The following is a 12,767-nucleotide window of genomic DNA, read 5'->3' on the forward strand; positions in this document are numbered from 1 at the left end:
AACACCCCCAAAGATGGTGACTGCACCACCTCTGCCGGGAGTGTGTCCCAGGTTCTAGTTAACCTTACGGAGAATTTCTTCCTAATGCCCAGCCTAAATCTTCCCTCTATTAGTCTGTGACCACTGGTCCTCATCCTCCCAAGGGGTGACTTCCTGAAGAGTTGCTCCCTGAGATCTTGGTGTTCCCCCTGACATACTTGTAGGCGGCTATCAAATCACTGGAGCTGGAAACCCCAGCAGGCAGCCTGTATCCCCCCTCACTTCTCCATGGGCTCTGCTCCAGCTGTGCCACCAATTGGGAAAGGGAAGCTGAGCTCCATACTCTACTCTGCTGCAGCAATTGCTGCCTCCTGCGGGCAGCAGCTGGGGCTCAGGAGCTGCTGCAGTGGCTGTGGACCTGGATCCCTGGTGCCATAGTCCTGACAGCTGGGTGGGGAGGGGACTCTGGCAGGGCCGGGAGGGGTAAGGGGTGCTGTGGCTGAGGAGTGAGGGGCACCAGCAGGGCTGGAGGGGACTGTGGGTGGGGAGTGAGAGACAGTATCAGGACCAGGTGGTTGTGTGTGGAGAGTGAGGGCACCAGCAGGGCTGGGGGGTTATGCCTCGGGAATTAGGGGCCTGGACCTGTGTCCTAGTGTGTGAAGGGGACAGGAGGAGCTCTGATTTTCCATGATAAAAAACACAAAATCAAAAAACAAAATCTATAGATACTTGGAAATTATTTTATTATAGTGATTAAGGCACTGGTAGGCTTCCAAATTGTTTTAAAATTGTAAATATATCAGTAAAACATTGTGTTTAATTGATCCCTATATATAGTGGCATTTCATTTTAATCATGTATTTTGTGTTTTTTAATCAGAGAATTCACTATTGTTATCAGAGAATTTATGATTTTTAAACATAAAAAACCAGGATCCCTGGCCAACAGTAACATCAGTATAAGTTAAACTGGGATCACATCTCAGGCATACAATGGAAGTGGTACGTGCAGGGTTAGACATCATGGGACAGACATTTAAAAAGCCTGAGCCTGAATTGATTCAATCTTTGCAGGTTAGTCTAACCTGGCTAGGTTGAACTGGTTTGTAACCAGACAAGCATTCTCTCTGGACAGAGGAAATTCAGACACATGTCTGCAGTGGCTCAGGCTAGAAGCAGGGGAGACCGGGGGGAGTACTAGAGCAGTCCTCCCTTCCTTCTACAGTGCTGAGCTGAGGGGGGGGCGTTGCCAGGCCCTGGCAGGACCTCTGATTAAGGAGGTCTGCCTGCTCCTTCCCAGGCTTTTCCCCACTGGCTGCTCAAGGGGTAGGAGCATTGCTGACCCCAGACCCCTGCTAGCACTCTGAGGCAAGGCGGGTGTGCAGTGCTTGCACCTGTTGGTGATACGAAGCTTTTCAATCTCCCTCTCCCCACTTCTTTATACTGTCTGCAGCAAACTGACGGGCGAGCAAGCCAGCAGGGAGCTAATATCAGTGTTTATCACCCCATCAGCAAAGCAATAGCCTCTGTGCGTTAGTTCAATATCTTTTTAAACTGCTTACCAGCTGATCTGTTAATTAGCTCCAAAAACCCTAAGTGGTCACTGTTGTATCTGCTTGTTCCAGTGAAATTGGAAACATTCACACAAAGAGACACCTCTCTGCATTAGCTAGCATACCACATGTCTAGGGTCTGTGGGGCTGGGGTCCAAGCTGTGGGAGATGGGGCGGGGGGGAGATCCCTGTTTGTCCAGCAAGAGGTTGTGGGGGGGGCGGGGGGGTAGGGCAGGGGGAAGCCAAGCTGACCCTGCTGTGCCTGCAGTCTCTGCTGGAGCTGCAGCCAGGGAGCAGAGAGGAGGGGCCATCCCAGAGAGCATGCCAGGATGCTGGGGCAGTCTGGTTTATTTTAAACCAGCAAGGGGTCTGGGACAGACATTGTACGAACTGGTTTGACCCAAATCAGTTAAGTCTGATACTACATTCAACCACATTTATCTCAAACCAGTTTCAGCCATTTTGGAACTGGTTTATGTGCACTGAAAGTCTGTTCTGTTACAGGTTTAAACCAGTTTCTGACCACTTAAACTGGTTTATATGTAATGTCTGTCCCTAACCCATGGGGTTGATAATTCAAAGTGCTAAATGTTATCCATTGCCACTCTCACTAGTTTAAGACCTGTGAGGATTTTTTAAGTGTGTTTGACTTCTACACATTTTTTTAACTTCTCAGCTACAAGGGAAGTGGCCTCAGTGATCCTGAGAGATGAAAAGGATTAATAAAAGGAGCTATAAAAGATCAAATCTCAAAGTCCAAAATTATTTTAAAATGTGATGCATGCTGCATAAATCCTTATTTACGGAGGTCAGTATGAGGAAAGAACGGGTGAACAGTTTATTGGCAAGGAAGGAAGTTGTTTAAGAGACTGAGTCCCCACCCCTAAAATAAAATTTAGAAAAACACAGCTGATCTGAGTGAAAAGAGAACAACAGCTCCACTTCATTGACCTTTCTGAAAGGTTTTTATGAATTTCTTTAAGAAAGCACAGAAACACAAACCCACCACAGTGAATGAATGTGTTAGAGAACTTGTACATGAAGGTCTCTACAATCCTAAAGACTTACTTCACTTTCTGTGTGATTGATTAGACTGCAAATAAGACAGTAATGTGCATAGAGTTTCCAGATGTTACTCTACAAGATAACTGGTTGTTTTGGGGATTGGTTACTTCTGCAGGAGGGGAAATCTTGGAAGGAAGAGTCATGTATAATTTTGTTTCATTGAGCCAATAAACATCACTGGAATGCTGGTTGATATTGGCTAGGCTCCATTATGAGGAGGTCTACAACAATATTACATACATTTGCCTCACCAGTGGAGGGTGTAACGTTGTGTAGAAGGCCACAGGAGAAATGGAAAGGAAACACAAGGGATAACAAGCTAGACTATTTGGTGTAAGTAAGGGTGAGGAAAGAAAAGGATACAAAATAATAGAAAGGTAGAAGCAAAGAAAATGGCATATTTCTTATATTTCTCTTCACCATTTCAAAGCATTTCTCTTTAATAACTAAAATACCCATTCTGAGTGATGATGTTTTGCAAATTAGCAAATGAACCAAATGCAATAAAAGAAAACAGCTATATTTTTCATGGTATGGAGTGCATGTTAGGGAACTACATAAACAAATGCTTAAGTTTCTACTCAAGATCATACTCAGAGCTTCAATCCCATTGATGTTATACTACTAGCTAGTGGGAGTTCATGCCTTGACAAGTTCTGGGCCACAATTGGATGTCATTATGACATTGTAGTGTAGGACCTGCTCATGGGGATTAGTGCAGAGGTGAGTTTTCCAGAGGTTTTGGTTGAATGAGCCTGTGGCTTGCCAAGGTTTCTTTCACTAAATTTAACCAGGTATTATAATAATTCACACAGTAAAAGAAGATAATTGATATAGTTTCCATAGAGATAGGAAAATAGGATCATAGGCTGGAATGGGCTTCACAAGAACAATTAGTCCAGCCCCCTGCTCAAGGCAGGATCATCCCTGACTAAAACAGCCTAGCCAAGCATCTATCCAGACTGCTCTTGAAAATTTCCAAGCATGATGATTCCACAGTTTCTCTAGGTAGCTTGTCCCAATGCTTGACCGGCATGCATCATCGGAAAGTTCCTTCTTACCTCCAACCTAAGTATCCTCTGCGGCTGCTTGAGGACATTGCTCCTATTCCTGACCCCTACAGCCACAGAGAAAAATCCATCTCCATCCACTCTAAAATCACCCTTAAGGCATTTGAAGACTGTTCTCAAATCACTCCTCAGTCTTGTCTTCTCCAGACTAAGTAGCCCTAGCCTTTTTACCCTTTCCTCATAAGTTTTGCTTTCTGGGTCCCTGATCTTTTTTGTTGCTCTCTGCTGGACTCTTTCTAATTTGTCTACATCTTTCTTGAAGGGTGGGCCCCAAAATGAACACAGTACTCCAGGTGAGACTTCACCAGTGCTGAATAAAGCAGAAGAATCACTTTCCTTGATTTGCAATTGCCACTCCTATCAATACAACTCAATATGTTGTTGGCCATTTTTTCCCCAATAACAGCATACTGTTGGCTCATATTCAGTTTATGGTCCACCATAACCCCCAGGCCCTTCCTTGCAGTCTAGTCATTCATTCTCCTATCTCTATTTATGCATACAGTTATTCCACCCCAAATGTAGAACTTTGCACTTGTCCTTGTGGATCTCATCTGAATGATTATGGGCCATTTCTTCAGCTAATACAGGTCATTCAGGATCCTAACCCTGACCTCCAGAGTATCTACAACTTCACCCAACTTGGTTTCGTGTGCAAATTTGTTAAGCGTGCATCTAAAGCCAAATCATTAATGAAGATATTAAACAATACCAGAGGTAGGACAGACCTCTGAGGAAAGCCCATGTCATATTGCCTCCCAATGAGACATAGAGCCATTGAGGATTACTCATTGAGCAAGATGATCCAGCCAGTTATACACGTACCTTACAGCACTTTCATCTAGTTGGTATTTCCTTAGCTTGTTAATGAAGATGTCATTGCAGACAGTGACAGAAGCCCTGCTAAAGTTAAGATAAACCATATCCACTGCATCCACAGAGCCTGTCACTTTATCATAGAAGGAAATCAAGTTGGTCAGACATGACTTGCTGTTAGTGAATCCAGGCTGGCTCTTCCTGATCACCTTTTTTTTCCTCTAACTGTTTCAAAATGGACTCCTTGAGGACCCGCTCCATGATCTTTCCAGGTACCAGGTAAGGCTGACTGGTCTGTGATTCTCCAGATCCTCCTCCTTCTCTTCCTTAATGTTGGGCACTATATTTGCCCTTTTCCAATCACCCAACTGCCAAGAATTCACAAAGAGACAGCCAATGGGCTGAAATTACCTCAGCAAATTCCTTCAGTTATCTAGGGTGCATCCTATCCCATCTAGCTTCTCTAAGTAACCCCTAATTTTTTCCTCTGCTATTCTAGGCTGTTTGTCTCCTTCCCTCCCCTCCCCCTTTCTATCTGCTTCCAACTACACTCTTCTGGTAGCTGCCCCTATTTGGGAAGACTGAGGAAAAAAAGACATTAGATACTTCAGGTTTTTCTGCATCATCCATAACTAGCTTGCCTTCTGTATGCTATAAGGGACTGTTGGTTTCTTGGAATAGATCCAACATGTTTTCCTTGATGAAGACTGACAAAATTGTTCAAGTTGGAAAGATTGACTTTTCATTGAAGAATACAAAACCCTGGAAAAAAAAAGTTTTTGGCAGCTATAAACCAAAAACATATGGCTGGAAGACTTCTAGAAAGCAGGAACTATTTTAATTTGCAGCTAAAAATACTTGGTTTTTCAAATAGAAGGGTTTTGTTTTTGTTTTTTTAAGAACTGTGAATGCTTTTCAGGACTGGCAGAAGATAGGGCAGGGTAAATTGATTTGTGAACCAATTGATCTCTGTGGTGCCACCCTACCCTATCTTTCAAACTACTGCTTTTTCTCACTTTTTCAGGAATTCTTTCTTTTGGTCAAACACCTAATTTTCCTAAGAAAAATGTTTTGATGGAAAATGTTTGCCTAGCTATAGTTTCGTGTAACTTAGCACTGACACACATAAGTATCTTATACAATTTTGCATATATATCAGATTCATTTATTGGGTATTTTTCCCCACAGCTCAAAAGTATCATTGCAAATTAGGTGAGTCCCAGGTTCATTCCTTTAGGTAGTATAGCATCTCCTTCAAGGACAGCTGATTTGTCTGCTTTGATTTGTCTAACACAGTTCTGTGTTAGAGGTGGGAGAGTGACCTTCAAGCCAAAATTACCTTTATGCTTGTTGCTGTTTTAATTCAATATAAATGCAAAGGTCCAGTCTTACAAGATGCTGTATTGCTGATCAGTGTTGTATATTGACTCTTCCAAGGATTTCAGTGGAGCAACATATGCAAAAAGATAATTTCAGGGTTGGTTCCAAAGCACTTGGATACCACAAGCTGCAGAACATTCCTAAAAAAAAAACAGGGATGCCCTCAGTTCCATTAATTCAATGGGACAGCAGACAATCCAGAGTGCTTGGGTAGTATGTGCTTGGCTTCATATTGATTCAACAAGCTACTAATAGTCTCAGATCTCACAGATTTCAGTGGTGCTTAAAAAGGATGTAGTGCCATGTTGAACTGAGACCCAAGCCTTTACAGGGCTTGAAGAGAAAAAAGGGGTAGCATGTGCTGGCTTCAGAATTTCAGTTTCAATCCATCCCAGATCCTGCTTCACTAAGTGACTCCTTTTGGATCTTGGAATTAAAGGCAGTATCAAAATAAAACCTCAGTTTATATGAGAAGAAAAGCATTCCTTTGAAACTGTGTCAAATGTCATATAAGACTGCCAGTGCATTTTAGGAAGGACAGGTGAGAACTTAGAAACATTCTTTCCGTAATGCCTTTTGCCATGGTATCCTATCCGACTTTATCTACTGTGCAATTACATGGTGGGGGAAAAAGTTCAAATAACACTGAAATTTTGACTTAAACTGAAAAAGCAAAACTGTTTTCAGTTAAGGATATTCTATCTCTGCTTCACTTTGCTGTGGAAGGAAATGTGCAAGATACTCTATGCTAAATGTATGTGCCAAACATGACGGCTGATATCTCCATTCTGCCTTATAACTTTCGTACATGCTCAGCACTTCTTGAGATGAGACTGGTATGTTACAACCTAAGTGATATAGAGTGAGGGAAGGATGCCATAGCAGATTTGGAATTTTCTACTTCCTTTCCGGTTTGTTTAAAACCCTTTTAAATCAATACAATCAAAATACAATCTTTTTTTCTTTAAAAAAAAGCCATGTTATTAATTAATTTATTATGAAATAACTTGTTAATATTAAGGTATATTACAGATTAAAACTGTTAAAAGGTCCCAAGTTTATCTGTAATACCACATAGTTAACAATGAACCACATCCATGGGCCTCCACAAACACAGAAGTCCTACTTCTGATTTCGCTGAGTCCTGTTTTGGCCGACATTGGACCATGGCCTGGGGCAAAGCAGCCTGCGTGGGGGCCCTTCTACCTGTCCCCTGGAACACTGATGCCGGGGGGGACAACGGCTCACCAGACATGGTGGGAGGGGCGGCGGCCTGAACAGGCAAAGACACCTGTTAGCACCTCTCAGGTAACTGGCATATTTGGTTATCCAGCACCCCCCATTCTCCATGGGTGCTGGATAACAGAGCTTTTGCTGTACTACGCTCCTGAAGAGTATTAGTTTCCTGCACCTTAGTAGACAGTGGCCGCATCTACACGAGATGCTGACTGCACAGTAGCTTGTTACTACTGCACAATAGCTTGTTACTACTGTGCAGTAGCATTGCACAGCACGAAGCATAACGCAATGCTACTGTGCAGTAATAACAAGGTGCTGTGCAGTTAGCATCACCAAAAAGTTGTTCGGGAATGCTGCTATGCAGTAACACCGATTACTGTGCAGTAGTTTAGTACTTGTGTATGCAAGTACTAATGATTGTGCAGTAACAACATCATAGGAGAGTTCATTTTCCAAGTTCATCCAGTTGCATTATAAATCAGACAATTTACTGGTGGGACAATATCAGTGTAAGCAAAGGGTAGCCAGTATATAGGATTGGTCAGATGGTTGCTGGTGCTAGTTTGGATCTTTCACTGTCCTGTGCTGGAGAAACCAGATACAGTGATTCCCATATGGTAGCTATCCAATTTCAATGGCCAAAGCTTACCACCTGCTCAAAGGGATCTGTGGATAGAGTGAAACTCATTGAGAGCTGTCAAAAGGCCTAACACCCCCTGAAATCCCATTGGCCCCCAGAACTTTGATTTCTTGTGCCAGTTCTTCAGCCAGCATAAACACAGATCTCAATAGAGTTGCAACAATTGGACAGAGACCCAAAAGAGAGAATCACTTTTTCCAGCCCTCTCTACACAATTAAATTTTATCCAGAATTAATACCAATATATATGTAGTATTCAGTATCTTTCAGCTATGAAAAATAAGAACCAAGGTCTTATAATGGATTTGAAGACTACGTAGTGGGAGGCCAAGATAATACAACTGGAATCAGTGATTTTTTTTCATGATTATTCATAGCCATTCACTGAAAACATCCTGTATAATTTTTATTTTATTTTCAAGTGAAAAAACTAACACTTCTTAGATTTGTTAAGCATATCCTGTCCTGTTGTGCTCTTTCTTTCTTCTTTCTCTCATACACACACTAGGATGCTAATGAGAACTATAAGTGTGTCCAGGGAAGTGGGGGACTTATGGAATGCTTATTTTTAAATTAAGTAGCCCCTGATTCAGCAAAGCATGTAAGCACTTAGGTGCCTTGTTTTGCTGAACTAGAGCCTCAAAGACAAAATGTCCTTAGTCTACAATAAAATGTGTACTTTTCTGGTCAATATGTCTGTTACCAAAATGTCGAGAGCCATTCCAAAGGATCAAACAGTGTCTATAGGATTTCTTCAAATTCCTGACAGATATTTTTGGGGCAGTGTAATAATATCTCTAGGAATTTTCAAACCTCTACTTCCTTATGTCTGTCAGCAAGTAGCCCATGCACAAAAGCCCTTTGGTACATGCAAACATGTGATGAAATAGGGCATTTGAATTTCTGCCTCTTTCAGTCATGCCTCCGTATGCAGCTGCATTCATTCTACCCATAGTCGATGCAAGAACAATCCGACAAAGCTGCTAAAACAAAAAGTATCTTGGTCAGATTGAACTAGAAGTGAGAATGAAAGAAGACTAACCACAAATCTGAATTAGTTCTGCCAAGCTGGGTACGCAGACAGAGTGTTATGTTACTGAAGTACAGTGAAGCCATGAAGCTGGATAGTAGACAGATAATGGGAAAGTTCAAATTTTATAGACGTCTTTCATTACTGAATCAAGTACCTTATTTCCTATGTAACTGACTACTTCTAAATGTAGAAATATTCGAACTATTCTCCTGAATTTATCTCCAATTCCAGCTTGATACAGGCTGTCTTAAAAGAGAATCCTTTGAAAAGAGAATTTCTGTGAGGAGTTTATATTAGCTCCTTTTTGAATGAAAAGCCATTCTACCTGCTATCTGGCACAAAGTCTATGTGCATAATTAAAAGCAGATATTTCAAAGACTGTTAGTACCCAGCAGGGTCTTGAATATTGAGACTGGTGAAGAGTTCCACTGCATCAAGACAGTGTTTTTCATCCTTTGCAGACGCTGGAGAAATTAACCAGCAATGTCTGACCATTATTATTACTTTCTGTAGCAGAAAGAGCATTTTAAATAACTTTTGCCATGAATAAACTGTTGTTTTAAGCAATTCACCAAGCGCGCTAAGAAACTTAATGAAACTTCCCTTGTTGAAGCTTCTCTGATTTAAATAATTCCAGAGACTAATCAACCATGGTGTAAGGGTGAATATGCTCTGTTTTGGTATTCAGTTAGAAAGAATAAGATATCATTCCTAATTCCAAACTCATATGAGGAACAGAGTACCCTCAATTTCCTCTAGTTAGGAAAAAGATTTTATTAAATATGAAAGTGGTATGGATATAAAGATTTCCATTTTTAAACAGTTTTCCATCAGCAAAAAGATGTTTATTAAAAAAAAAAGATCCCCTCAAATATAGTTGTTCTTCATCCCCATTTGTCCCCATGATTCTATCTGTCCCAAATATCAAATATCTTTGAAGAGGGGTTACATTTTCAAAGACTCTCTCTCAAATGTAGCAAGTAGGATAAAACTAAGTACATCATGCTGCTTGATTCTGCAGGTCCTTAGTAGTCCTTGTATAAGACTTACTTGCCTAAGTAAGGATTTGTAAAACTACATCCATGGGTGGATCTAGGATTTTGAAAAAAGGAGTGCAGATGGTCTGGCACATCATCACATATCACACAATACCTATTTTTCTCCGGTTAAACAGAAACTGTAAGCTTTATTAGTATACCAGGGGGCTAGTTCTATATTATTCAGTTTAAGATTAAAGCAGAAACAAATATAACCTGGCTATGTACACTAATTTGCTAGATAATATATTAAGTTAAAAAAACACAACAAACCAGGCAAAAAATAGTCAAAGCAGTCAAAAGATATTCTGTTGTTAGTCTTGTAGTCATTAGAGATAAATGTACATTTCCTAATCAGACTGAGCATCCAATACGTCACTGTTAGTTGCTTCTACATCTGAGTTGATATTACCACACCTAAATTAAAGTTTTTAGCTAGAGTTAGAACAGTCTGTGTGGCCATGAAATAAAAAAGAGATATTACCAGGAATGACCAGCACACAGCAGAATGGCAAAAGAATTGAATTGTTTGAATAATGGAATATCAAGACCCTTAAAAAAGTTAGAGGGTTAGAGGGTAGAGTGAAGGAGAGAGATTAGTAGGAATCAGGGAGATGATGATGAGCCATGAAGTCAATTGACTTTTAGTGCTGCTGGAATAGAAATATTACTGTCCCTCCAAGGCAGTTGCTTTTAGAGTTTGGATGGAGCAGACATCATAAGGGAGGGGGGAAGTGAAGGGGGAAGGGGAACGATGAAACTGTACCACTGCATGCTCCCCTGACTACATCCTAGAAATATTGGGCCTGACCTACTATTTCCTCAACTTTGTAGAGTCCTTTACATGAAGACAATTTTGCTTTGGGTAAGATTTTACATTTGCCTCCTGTTGGTCTAGTAGGTGGAAGGCAGTAGTGAACTGGGATTTTTTTTCATTAATTTTTAAGCATCTAGTGCAGCTGTGTACAGTCTCTCTTCAGAACACAAGTGTCCAAATAGAATCAGGATCATTCTGTTTTTAAAAAAGAGCAAGGAGGGGGAAAATGTGTGCCTGATTCAATACAAATTTGCTCTCTAATATAAATATTTTCAGCTGTTAACATCCCTATTAACTGACCTTTCTCTCAGACTATCAAAAAATGTATGAATGGATGAAAAGCTGATTTAGCTGATGCTGGCATTTACCAGCGTAATTTAATGCTTTTCTCCAGTTCTGCTTTTCCATCCTCAAAAAGATTACTTGAGCCATTTCTTGAAAACCCTTGTCCACATTATTTGTCCTAGTCAAATCAATGACGCTACTTACAGAATAAGGATTACCTGTCCAAGGTATTGTTTGTGGGACTGGGCATTTAGTTTGAATTTGCATTTCTCTCTTTGCCAGAGGGCCTGACCCACAAAACCCTGCCATTGATTTTAATAGAACTATTCACTTGAGTTGAACTGACTGCAGGATTGGGCTAGGAAGTAATACAGGTTACTTGAATAAGTTTTGATTATTGATCAGGCATGGATCATGGCTAAATAATCCTGTAAACCTTGCTTATATCCTAGGGTTTATTTTTAATCACCTGTTGGTGAATCTACACATGCAATTAATCTGAAGCAATAAACTCTGGAGCAGTTTGAGCCACAGTAAACTGCTTCCAGGCACAACATCTACATGTGCATCCAGGAAAGCAGTAATTTGCACCAGGCCTGGGGATATGGGGAGGTCAGTCCCAAGGCTCCAAGTAACAGCATAGAGTGGTGGAGGGGCTGGCTGGGGCATGTGAGTGCTGAAGTGCAAAACCATGTGACTAAGTGGCAGGTAAATCTAGCCCTGTGCTGGCTGGGCTGACTAGGTGTAATTTATGCCCATAGTAGAGTTTACATGTGCATTTATCCACAGTAAATTACTGACTATAAGATAGTTCTGTTGGGGAAGTACTATCTTACAGCAGAATTAATTAATTTACTGTGGCTAATTTATTTCAGGCTCTGGGGCCCAGAAGCATAGCCACCTCCCCTTGTGAGGTCTGCTCCCTACTGGGGTCTCTGGCGTGCCAGCTGGAGGAGCTCTAGGCCACAGTCCAGAGACTGCGAGCCAGCAGGGACTGTGAGCAGGAGATTGACTCCTACTGCCAGGCCCTTCTCCCCCAGGAGGTGGAGAGTAGACCACGGTCTCCCTCCAGGACAAGGGAAGACTCAGGGCCCTCCCTTACTGTCCAGCCACAGGGTTGGACCAAGGTGGTCAAGGGCCCCAAGGCCTGCTGCACCAAGGCCCCCACCCCACTGGAGCTTTGCAATAGGTATGAACCTCTTGCAGCCCCAGCAGAGCCTGCTAAGTTGCCAGCTCCCACAGGTAACACAGGCTCTACTGTAGCTACTACCCCCACTCTCCCTAAGACAAAACGCAAAGTGTTTGTCATGAAAGACTGCATCCAGAGGGGGACTGAGGGGGTAATCTGCTGCCCCGACCCCTTAGCCTGGGAAGTTTGCTGCTTCCCAGGAGCCCAAATCCAAGACATTGTGTAGAAGATCTCTAAGCTCCTCCAGACCACTGAACATTACCCTATGCTCCTCATCCATGTGGACACTAATGACACTGCTCAGAGCGCTCCCACCTGGGTCATGAGGCACTACAGGGATCTGGGAGCGGGGCTAAAGGGTCTAGGTGTGCAGGTGGTGTTTTCTTCGATCCTCCCAGTCTTGGGCTATGGGCTGAGGAGGGAGAGGAGGATCCAGGTAGTTAACCAAAGACTGTGGCCTTGGTGTCATCGGGAAGGCTTTGGCTTCCATGACCACAGCCCGCTCTTTGGTGAGAGAGGCAATGAGATGCTGGGAAGGGACGGCCTCCACCTCTCTCCACTGGGGAGGAGGCTCTTCTCATCCAGACTGGCTGACCTGCTCCACCGGGCTTTAAACTAAGCCCACTGGGGGATGGGGGGACTACTGCCACTGCTGGCCCACTGAG

This window comes from Alligator sinensis, unplaced genomic scaffold (assembly GCF_000455745.1).
Source record: "Alligator sinensis unplaced genomic scaffold, ASM45574v1 scaffold373_1, whole genome shotgun sequence".
Lineage (NCBI taxonomy): Eukaryota > Metazoa > Chordata > Crocodylia > Alligatoridae > Alligator > Alligator sinensis.